Source organism: Mustelus asterias, chromosome 3 (genome assembly GCF_964213995.1).
Source record: "Mustelus asterias chromosome 3, sMusAst1.hap1.1, whole genome shotgun sequence".
NCBI lineage: Eukaryota > Metazoa > Chordata > Chondrichthyes > Carcharhiniformes > Triakidae > Mustelus > Mustelus asterias.
This window is the reverse complement of record NC_135803.1, coordinates 8,393,456-8,405,196: the sequence shown is the minus strand read 5'-3', so window position 1 is coordinate 8,405,196 and position 11,741 is coordinate 8,393,456.

The following is an 11,741-nucleotide window of genomic DNA, read 5'->3' as shown; positions in this document are numbered from 1 at the left end:
TGCTTTTCTCAACAGTGAATACTGATGAGAAATATTCATTTAGGATCTCACCCATCTCTTGTGGATCTGCACATAGATGACCTTGTTGACCCTTAAGAGGCCCTACTCTCTCCCTAGTTACTCTTTTGCCCTTTATGTATTTGTAGAAGCTCTTTGGATTCTCCTTTGCCTTATCTACCAAAACAATCTCGTGTCCCCTTTTTGCCCTCCTGATTTCTCTCTTAACTCTACTCCTACATCCTCTATACTCTTCAAGTGATCCACTTGATCCCAGCTGCCTATGCATGTCATGCGCCTCCTTCTACACACACACACACACACACACACACCGGTTGTATCACAGCTTGGTTTGACTCCTGATCTGTCCAAGACCGCAAGAAACTACAAAAGAAGAGCAAAGAACAAAGAACAATACAGTACAGGAAACAGGCCCTTCGGCCCTCCAAGCCTGTGCCGCTCCTTGGTCCAACTAGACCAATCGTTTGTATCCCTCCATTCCCAGGCTGCTCATGTGACTTTCCAGGTAAGTCTTAAACGATGTCAGCGTGTCTGCCTCCACCACCCTACTTGGCAGCGCATTCCAGGCCCCCACCATCCTCTGTATAAAAAACATCCCTCTAATATCTGAGTTATACTTCGCCCCTCTCACCTTGAGCCCGTGACCCCTCGTGATCGTCACTTCTGATCTGGGAAAATGCTTCCCACCGTTCACCCTATCTATCCCCTTCATAATCTTGTACACCTCTATTAGATCTCCCCTCATTCTCCATCTTTCCAGGGAGAACAACCCCAGTTTACCCAATCTCTCCTCATAGCTAAGACCCTCCATACCAGGCAACATCCTGGTAAACCTTCTCTGCACTCTCTCTAACGCCTCCATGTTCTTCTGGTAGTGCAGCGACCAGAACTGGACGCAGTACTCCAAATGTGGCCTAACCAGCGTTCTATACAGCTGCATCATCAGACTCCAGCTTTTATACTCTATACCCTGTCCTATAAAGGCAAGCATACCATATGCCTTCTTCACCACCTTCTCCACCTGTGTTGCCACCTTCAAGGATTTGTGGACTTGCACACCTAGGTCCCTCTGTGTTTCTATACTCTTGATGGCTCTGCCATTTATTGTATAATTCCTCCCTACATTATTTCTTCCAAAATGCATCACTTCGCATTTATCTGGATTAAATTCCATCTGCCATTTCTCCACCCAATTTTCCAACCTATCTATATCCTGCTGTATTGTCCGACAATGTTCATCGCTATCCGCAAGTCCAGCCAACTTCGTGTCATCCGCAAACTTGCTGATAACACCAGTTACACCTTCTTCCAAATCATTTATATGTGTCACAAATAGCAGAGGTCCCAGTACAGAGCCCTGCGGAACACCACTGGTCACAGGCCTCCAGCCGGAAAAAGACCCTTCGACCGCTAAGGGTTGTGAATGAAGCCCAGTCCATCACTAAAACCAGCCTCCCATCCATTGACACTGTCTACACTTCCTGCTGCCTCGGAAAAGCAATCAGCATAATCAAGGACACCAGGCATTCCAGGCATTCTCTTGTCCACTTTCTTCCGTCGGGAAAAAGATACAAAAGTCTGAAATGACGTACCAACCGACTCAAGAACAGCTTCTTCCCTGCTGCCATCAGACTTTTGAATGACCTCGCATGAAGTTGATCTTTCTCTACACCCTAGCTATGAGTGTAACACTACATTCTGCACTCTCTCGTTTCCTTCTCTGTGTACGGTATGCTTTGGCTGTATAGCGCGCAAGAAACAATACTTTACACTGTATACTAATACATGTGACAATAATAAATCAAATCAAAAATCTCGCACACACACATACACACATACATACACACACACACATGAAAAATTTTAATTTTGGCACATTTGTGTCAATTATCAAACTTAAGGGGGGCTTCAAAGCAGTGATATCTGTGAACAAGCATTAACCCATCTGAATTCACAGAGAATGGGACCAATCTATGAATGGCTGTCACCTGCTTAAACCAATAAAGAATGGAAACTTTGTTTGAATCGGTCAACTGGTTCAAGCCCACAAAAAACCATTCTACCTGAAAATATACACAGGGGTCATTCTGGTTTGCACTTCCCTCTTGCTCCACTAGATGAAGTTTGTTGTCCAACCCCCAGCCACACCCCCCCTACCCGTCCCCACCTGCCCCCACCCCACCTCCAAATGACCTCAGCAGAAACTGTTGAACTCAACATAATGCAAATTAATTTCCTCCTGTTATTTGATCTGCACTGTTGGGATGATGTTGGTTACAGAAAGGTTTTCCATCAAGAATGACCTCGCATGAAGTTGATCTTTCTCTACACCCGAGCTATGACTGTAACACTACATTCTGCACTCTCTCGTTTCCTTCTCTGTGTACGGTATGCTTTGTCTGTATAGCGCGCAAGAAACCTACCTTTGTAGGTTAACAGCAAGTCTTTATTAACCACTTGTAAGTTTCCACAAAGAGTACAGGCAAGGAACTATCTCCACGTCTAGAACTTTGCATGTCGCTACTCAGCACCACACTGACCCTAGGAGTGAGTCATATGCCTTCTTACGTCACTGTGTAAGCAGTATTGTACTCAATCCCACATTAACCCTGTATGTGCCAGACCCTTATACTACACTACTCCCCAGGTCTTTATCCAATCTATATGAAGTTCGTTAGTTTACTTCATGTCTTACATTATCAGTCTTGCTCTGTTACACTGTTGTTATCACTTTATTGTTATCACTACATTATCATTATTAATATTATCACCACCCCATCTACCCCCCACCCCCTTCCAATTCCTTGAATTCACGGGTCCAGACAGCCTGTCGGCCCTATAACCTTTCCATGCCTCATTCTGCATTCTGTTAGAGGGGTGAGATGCTCTGTTGGTTCTTGCTGTTCATTTAGAGGTTGGATTGACACAGACTATGCTTTAATTTTTTTCTTCCATCACTTTATGTTAAACCACAGTTGGTCAATTTGCCGATTGCGTTGATCCCTGGTTACTGCTACTTGGAATAATTTCTTGCAGGACAGATGAATATTATATTTATCCCTTTGACACTTCTTTCCCTCCTTTCTCTGCATGGTCCATCTCAATGCCCTCTGTGGGCTGAGGATGAGCGTTCCTGCGGCGAGAAGAAGGTTTAGTGGCGCCTCTGTTTGCTGTTGTCAATGGTGGGAGACAGTGGCTGGGCTCCAACATCTCTTGTGGCTATGGCGCATTGGCTGGGAGCTGTGGTATGTGGGATGTGCATGGTAGTTGCTGTGTTGACAATCTGCAGCATCATCATAGTTGGAGGTCATAGCTTCTCAGATCATTGGTCAACCTGTCCTACCACTTCTTGGACTAGAACATAGAACATAGAACATTACAGCGCAGAACAGGCCCTTCGGCCCACGATGTTGCACCGACCAGTTAAAAAAAAAACTGTGACCCTCCAACCTAAACCAATTTCTTTTCGTCCATGAACCTATCTACGGATCTCTTAAACGCCCCCAAACTAGGCGCATTTACTACTGATGCTGGCAGGGCATTCCAATCCCTCACCACCCTCTGGGTAAAGAACCTACCCCTGACATCGGTTCTATAACTACCCCCCCTCAATTTAAAGCCATGCCCCCTCGTGCTGGATTTCTCCATCAGAGGAAAAAGGCTATCACTATCCACCCTATCTAAACCTCTAATCATCTTATATGTTTCAATAAGATCCCCTCTTAGCCGCCGCCTTTCCAGCGAAAACAATCCCAAATCCCTCAGCCTCTCCTCATAGGATCTCCCCTCCATACCAGGCAACATCCTGGTAAACCTCCTCTGCACCCTCTCCAAAGCCTCCACATCCTTCCTGTAATGTGGGGACCAGAACTGCACACAGTACTCCAAGTGCGGCCGCACCAGAGTTGTGTACAGTTGCAACATAACGCTACGACTCCTAAATTCAATCCCCCTACCAATAAACGCCAAGACACCATATGCCTTCTTAACAACCTTATCTACTTGATTCCCAACTTTCAGGGATCTATGCACACATACACCTAGATCCCTCTGCTCCTCCACACTATTCAAAGTCCTCCCGTTAGCCCTATACTCAACACATCTGTTATTCCTACCAAAGTGAATTACCTCACACTTCTCCGCATTAAACTCCATCCGCCACCTCTCGGCCCAACTTTGCAACCTGTCTAAGTCTTCCTGCAAACTACGACACCCTTCCTCACTGTCTACCACACCACCGACTTTGGTGTCATCAGCAAATTTGCTAATCCACCCAACTATACCCTCATCCAGATCATTAATAAATATTACAAACAGCAGTGGCCCCAAAACAGATCCCTGAGGTACACCACTTGTAACCGCACTCCATGATGAATATTTACTATCAACCACCACCCTCTGTTTCCTATCCGCTAGCCAATTCCTGATCCAATTTCCTAGATCACCCCCAATCCCATACATCTGCATTTTCTGCAGAAGCCTACCATGGTGAACCTTATCAAACGCCTTACTAAAATCCATATATACCACGTCCACTGCCTTGCCCCCATCCACCTCCTTGGTCACTTTCTCAAAAAACTCAATAAGGTTAGTAAGGCACGACCTACCTGCCACAAAACCATGCTGACTATCACCTATCAATTCATTACTCTCCAAATAACTATAAATCCTATCCCTTATAATTTTTTCCAACATCTTGCCGACAACAGAAGTGAGACTCACCGGTCTATAATTCCCGGGGAAGTCTCTGTTCCCCTTCTTAAACAATGGGACAACATTCGCTAACCTCCAATCTTCTGGTACTATACCAGAGGCCAACGACGACCTGAAGATCAGAGCCAGAGGCTCTGCAATCACTTCTCTTGCCTCCCAGAGAATCCTTGGATAAATCCCATCCGGACCAGGGGATTTATCTATTTTCAGACCCTCCAGAATATCCTGCACATCCTCCTTATCAACTGTAATACTGTCTATTCTACTCCCTTGCAACCCAGTGTCCTCCTCAGCTATATTCATGTCCCCTTGCGTGAACACCGAAGAGAAATATTGGTTCAATGCTTCACCAATCTCCTCCGGTTCCACACATAACTTCCCTCTGCCATCTATAACTGGCCCTAAACTTGCCCTAACCAACCTTCTGTTCTTGACATACCTATAGAACGCCTTAGGATTCTCTTTAACCCTATCCGCCAAAGTCTTCTCATGTCCCCTTTTAGCCCTTCTAAGCTCGCTCTTCAACTCCCTCTTAGCCAATCTAAAGCTTTCTAGTGCACTACCCGAGTGCTCACGTCTCATCCGAACATAAGCCTCCTTTTTCTTTTTAACCAACAAAGAAACTTTTTTGGTGCACCACGGTTCCCTAGCCCTACCAATTCCTCCTTGCCTGACAGGGACATACCTATCACAGACTCGCAGTAGCTGCTCCTTGAAAAAACTCCACATGTCGGACGTTCCCAGTCCCTGTAATCTCCTAGTCCAACCTATGTTTCCTAATTCTCTCCTAATAGCCTCATAATTACCCTTCCCCCAGCTAAAACCACTGGCCCGAGGTTCATGCCTATCCCTTTCCATCACTAAGGTGAACGTAACCGAATTGTGGTCACTATCACCAAAATGCACACCAACTTCCAAGTCTAGCACCTGGTCTGGCTCATTTCCCAGCACCAGATCCAATATAGCCTCACCTCTAGTTGGCCTGTCTACATACTGAGTCAAAAAACCTTCCTGCACGCTTTGAACAAAAACTGACCCCTCTAACGAGCTAGAGCTATAACAATTCCAGTCAATATTAGTCAAGTTAAAATCCCCCATAACAATTGCCCTATTACTTTCACTCCTAAGCAGGATTGACTCCGCAATCCTTTCCTCAACCTCTCTAGAACTTTTAGGAGGTCTATAAAAGACTCCCAACAGGGTGACCTCTCCTCTCCTATTTCTAATCTCCGCCCATACTACCTCAACAGATAAGTCCTCATCAAACCTCCTCTCTGACACTGTGATACAATCTCTGACCAATAATGCTACCCCTCCCCCTCTTCTACCTCCTTCCCTACTTCGACTAAAACATTTGAACCCCGGGACCTGCAGCATCCATTCCTGCCCCTGCTCTATCCATGTCTCTGAAATAGCCACAACATCGAAGTCCCAGGTACTGATCCACGCTGCAAGTTCACCCACTTTATTGCGAATACTCCTGGCATTGAAGTATACACATTTCAAACCCTGCTCCACCCCACCTCTGCAATGCCGTGCATTGCAGTCCCCATCCATGCATCCCTCACTTTCAGCCCCACTACTCAGGATCCCTCCCCCCCCCCGAATCAGTTTAAACCTCCCTGCATGGCCTTAGCAAATTTACCCCCCAGGATATTGGTCCCCTTCTGATTAAGGTGTAGACCATCCTTCTCATAGAGGTCACACCTTCCCCAGTACGAGCCCCAATTGCTTAAGTACCTGAACCCCTCCCTCCTGCACCATCCCCTCAGCCATGAATTCAAACCTTCCCTCTCCCTATTCCTCTCTAAACTATCCCGTGGTACAGGCAAGATTCCAGAGATAACCACTCTGTCAGTCTTGGCCTTTAGTTTCCACCCCAACTCCATAAATCCCTGCCTAATATCCCCTTCCCCTATCCTCCCTATGTCGTGTGTCCCCACATGTACAATAACTTGTGGTTTATCTCCCTCCCCCCTAAGAGTCCTGAATACCCTGTCAGACACATCCCGGACCCCAGCCCCTGGTAGGCAACACACCAACCCTGAGTCCCTACCTTTAGTTCCGACCCTCCTATCTGTCCCCTTAATTGTGGAGTCCCCAATCACAAGGCCCAGTCTTTTACAGCCCCTAACCACCTGAGCTTTCTCACTCGGCTCACCCCCAGAGATCTGCTCTCTATGCTCAGTTGATTCCTCCTCAACTGTAGCCTCCAGCACCGAAAACCTATTATGGAGGGGAACCGCCCCAGGGGATTGTCTTCCCGATTGCTTCTTACCCCTCCTCCTGGCATTGACCCAAGCCTCATTTCTAGGAGTTACTATTTCTCTATAACTCCTATCAACTTCCACCTCCGCCTCCCGAATTATGCGGAGTTCCTCTACCTCCCCCTCCAGCTCCTTTACACGCTCCTCCAGAAGCTGCAATCTAATGCACTTCTTACAACTAAAATCTCCTGAAACACTACTGGATTTCCTCACCACATACATCCCACAGGAGATGCAGCATACTGCCTGAACTGCCATCCCTGAAGCCATTACCAGCAAGAAAAAAAGAAAACAAAAAACTTCCCCACACTTATAATTAGGTTAGAGGAGGATGGAAGGGTGGGATCCTCTACCAGTGTAGAGGATCGGGTATCTCCTCTGCACCAATTTATAGGGCTAGGGGCCCGAGAGAAAAAAAAAACTACTACTGAGGGGGAACCTCCCAGGTAACTGACTTTTAAAGTTAAAATAAAAACCCTTCCCAGACTCCTTTGCTGCCCACTTCTAGTTTTCACTTTAAACTTGAAAAACTGCTGTTAAAGTAAAGGCCAAAAAAATACACACACTAGCTGACTAATTAAATAAATAAACAATTCAATTAATCCAATTAATCTCTTACCAGCACTGCTGCTTTTCAATCACCCCTCTCAGCTTGCTCCAGTGGATCAATGAGGGGGAACCTCCCAGGTAACTGACTTTTAAAGTTAAAATAAAAACCCTTCCCAGACTCCTTTGCTGCCCACTTCTAGTTTTCACTTTAAACTTGAAAAACTGCTGTTAAAGTAAAGGCCAAAAAAATACACACACTAGCTGACTAATTAAATAAATAAACAATTCAATTAATCCAATTAATCTCTTACCAGCACTGCTGCTTTTCAATCACCCCTCTCAGCTTGCTCCAGTGGATCAATGAGGGGGAACCTCCCAGGTAACTGACTTTTAAAGTTAAAATAAAAACCCTTCCCAGACTCCTTTGCTGCCCACTTCTAGTTTTCACTTTAAACTTGAAAAACTGCTGTTAAAGTAAAGGCCAAAAAAATACACACACTAGCTGACTAATTAAATAAATAAACAATTCAATTAATCCAATTAATCTCTTACCAGCACTGCTGCTTTTCAATCACCCCTCTCAGCTTGCTCCAGTGGATCAATGAGGGGGAACCTCCCAGGTAACTGACTTTTAAAGTTAAAATAAAAACCCTTCCCAGACTCCTTTGCTGCCCACTTCTAGTTTTCACTTTAAACTTGAAAAACTGCTGTTAAAGTAAAGGCCAAAAAAATACACACACTAGCTGACTAATTAAATAAATAAACAATTCAATTAATCCAATTAATCTCTTACCAGCACTGCTGCTTTTCAATCACCCCTCTCAGCTTGCTCCAGTGGATCAATGAGGGGGAACCTCCCAGGTAACTGACTTTTAAAGTTAAAATAAAAACCCTTCCCAGACTCCTTTGCTGCCCACTTCTAGTTTTCACTTTAAACTTGAAAAACTGCTGTTAAAGTAAAGGCCAAAAAAATACACACACTAGCTGACTAATTAAATAAATAAACAATTCAATTAATCCAATTAATCTCTTACCAGCACTGCTGCTTTTCAATCACCCCTCTCAGCTTGCTCCAGTGGATCAATGAGGGGGAACCTCCCAGGTAACTGACTTTTAAAGTTAAAATAAAAACCCTTCCCAGACTCCTTTGCTGCCCACTTCTAGTTTTCACTTTAAACTTGAAAAACTGCTGTTAAAGTAAAGGCCAAAAAAATACACACACTAGCTGACTAATTAAATAAATAAACAATTCAATTAATCCAATTAATCTCTTACCAGCACTGCTGCTTTTCAATCACCCCTCTCAGCTTGCTCCAGTGGATCAATGAGGGGGAACCTCCCAGGTAACTGACTTTTAAAGTTAAAATAAAAACCCTTCCCAGACTCCTTTGCTGCCCACTTCTAGTTTTCACTTTAAACTTGAAAAACTGCTGTTAAAGTAAAGGCCAAAAAAATACACACACTAGCTGACTAATTAAATAAATAAACAATTCAATTAATCCAATTAATCTCTTACCAGCACTGCTGCTTTTCAATCACCCCTCTCAGCTTGCTCCAGTGGATCAATGAGGGGGAACCTCCCAGGTAACTGACTTTTAAAGTTAAAATAAAAACCCTTCCCAGACTCCTTTGCTGCCCACTTCTAGTTTTCACTTTAAACTTGAAAAACTGCTGTTAAAGTAAAGGCCAAAAAAATACACACACTAGCTGACTAATTAAATAAATAAACAATTCAATTAATCCAATTAATCTCTTACCAGCACTGCTGCTTTTCAATCACCCCTCTCAGCTTGCTCCAGTGGATCAATGAGGGGGAACCTCCCAGGTAACTGACTTTTAAAGTTAAAATAAAAACCCTTCCCAGACTCCTTTGCTGCCCACTTCTAGTTTTCACTTTAAACTTGAAAAACTGCTGTTAAAGTAAAGGCCAAAAAAATACACACACTAGCTGACTAATTAAATAAATAAACAATTCAATTAATCCAATTAATCTCTTACCAGCACTGCTGCTTTTCAATCACCCCTCTCAGCTTGCTCCAGTGGATCAATGAGGGGGAACCTCCCAGGTAACTGACTTTTAAAGTTAAAATAAAAACCCTTCCCAGACTCCTTTGCTGCCCACTTCTAGTTTTCACTTTAAACTTGAAAAACTGCTGTTAAAGTAAAGGCCAAAAAAATACACACACTAGCTGACTAATTAAATAAATAAACAATTCAATTAATCCAATTAATCTCTTACCAGCACTGCTGCTTTTCAATCACCCCTCTCAGCTTGCTCCAGTGGATCAATGAGGGGGAACCTCCCAGGTAACTGACTTTTAAAGTTAAAATAAAAACCCTTCCCAGACTCCTTTGCTGCCCACTTCTAGTTTTCACTTTAAACTTGAAAAACTGCTGTTAAAGTAAAGGCCAAAAAAATACACACACTAGCTGACTAATTAAATAAATAAACAATTCAATTAATCCAATTAATCTCTTACCAGCACTGCTGCTTTTCAATCACCCCTCTCAGCTTGCTCCAGTGGATCAATGAGGGGGAACCTCCCAGGTAACTGACTTTTAAAGTTAAAATAAAAACCCTTCCCAGACTCCTTTGCTGCCCACTTCTAGTTTTCACTTTAAACTTGAAAAACTGCTGTTAAAGTAAAGGCCAAAAAAATACACACACTAGCTGACTAATTAAATAAATAAACAATTCAATTAATCCAATTAATCTCTTACCAGCACTGCTGCTTTTCAATCACCCCTCTCAGCTTGCTCCAGTGGATCAATGAGGGGGAACCTCCCAGGTAACTGACTTTTAAAGTTAAAATAAAAACCCTTCCCAGACTCCTTTGCTGCCCACTTCTAGTTTTCACTTTAAACTTGAAAAACTGCTGTTAAAGTAAAGGCCAAAAAAATACACACACTAGCTGACTAATTAAATAAATAAACAATTCAATTAATCCAATTAATCTCTTACCAGCACTGCTGCTTTTCAATCACCCCTCTCAGCTTGCTCCAGTGGATCAATGAGGGGGAACCTCCCAGGTAACTGACTTTTAAAGTTAAAATAAAAACCCTTCCCAGACTCCTTTGCTGCCCACTTCTAGTTTTCACTTTAAACTTGAAAAACTGCTGTTAAAGTAAAGGCCAAAAAAATACACACACTAGCTGACTAATTAAATAAATAAACAATTCAATTAATCCAATTAATCTCTTACCAGCACTGCTGCTTTTCAATCACCCCTCTCAGCTTGCTCCAGTGGATCAATGAGGGTAGTCTGACCGCTGGGGGGGTTTCCGGAACCTGCAATGAGAATGGACCGACCTGCTCCACAAAGGGAATTCCAAGCTCAAGTCCAAGGCAGAAATTGGGATAAAATAAAATAAAACAGGGAGTTGATCAGGGCAACTGCCTGAAGAGATATTAAGCTGTGAATTAGCATATCAGTGAGAAAAGCAAATGTTTGGCTGGAATTGTCCAGCTGTTCCCACCCCGCCGCTGCTGCCAGTGAGAATGGAGAAATTGGCTCTCAGCTAAATCTTTGTTGACTGCAGCGGGACAGGAGAATCCATTGGCGTGAACGGCTGGGGAATCCCGCCCTTTAACTCTGTGACTAGATGAAAACAAGACGGGGGTTATAGAAGAAGTAACTTCAAAATGGTGGCTTTTAAAATGGTGCCACCATTCCCAGGATGGATAACATCAAAGAGAAAGAATGATATATTCATTGCACAATGACTGAAGAAAGAAACACAGTCACAGCTATCAGTATAGCTGCGCCCAGCTGCAGAAACAGGCCCCCAAAAAGAAGTAGCAGATTTTGCCTTGGCTGAAACTGAAGATGGTTTTCCCAAATGTGGCAAGCTGTGCCTGGTAATTTCCTGCTGGATTTAGCTCACAGAGTTATATAATATTGGATATTGTTTGGGGAACAAAGGGGCTCCTCAGAGTTCAGGTAAATGTAGGTAGTTTGGGAACCAACGGAAAAATTTGATTTGATTTATTATTGCCACATGTACTAGTATACAATGAAAAGTATTGTTTCCTGCGCGCTATACAGGCAAGGCATACCGTTCATAGACAAGGAAGGGAGAGGATGCAGAATGTAGTGTTACAGTCATAAAAGAGTTAGAATACAGTTTTTGAAGCATAGAACCGGAGTAAAAGATGGAATTAGAGGGTGTGCTGGGCACAATTTGCAAGAAGTC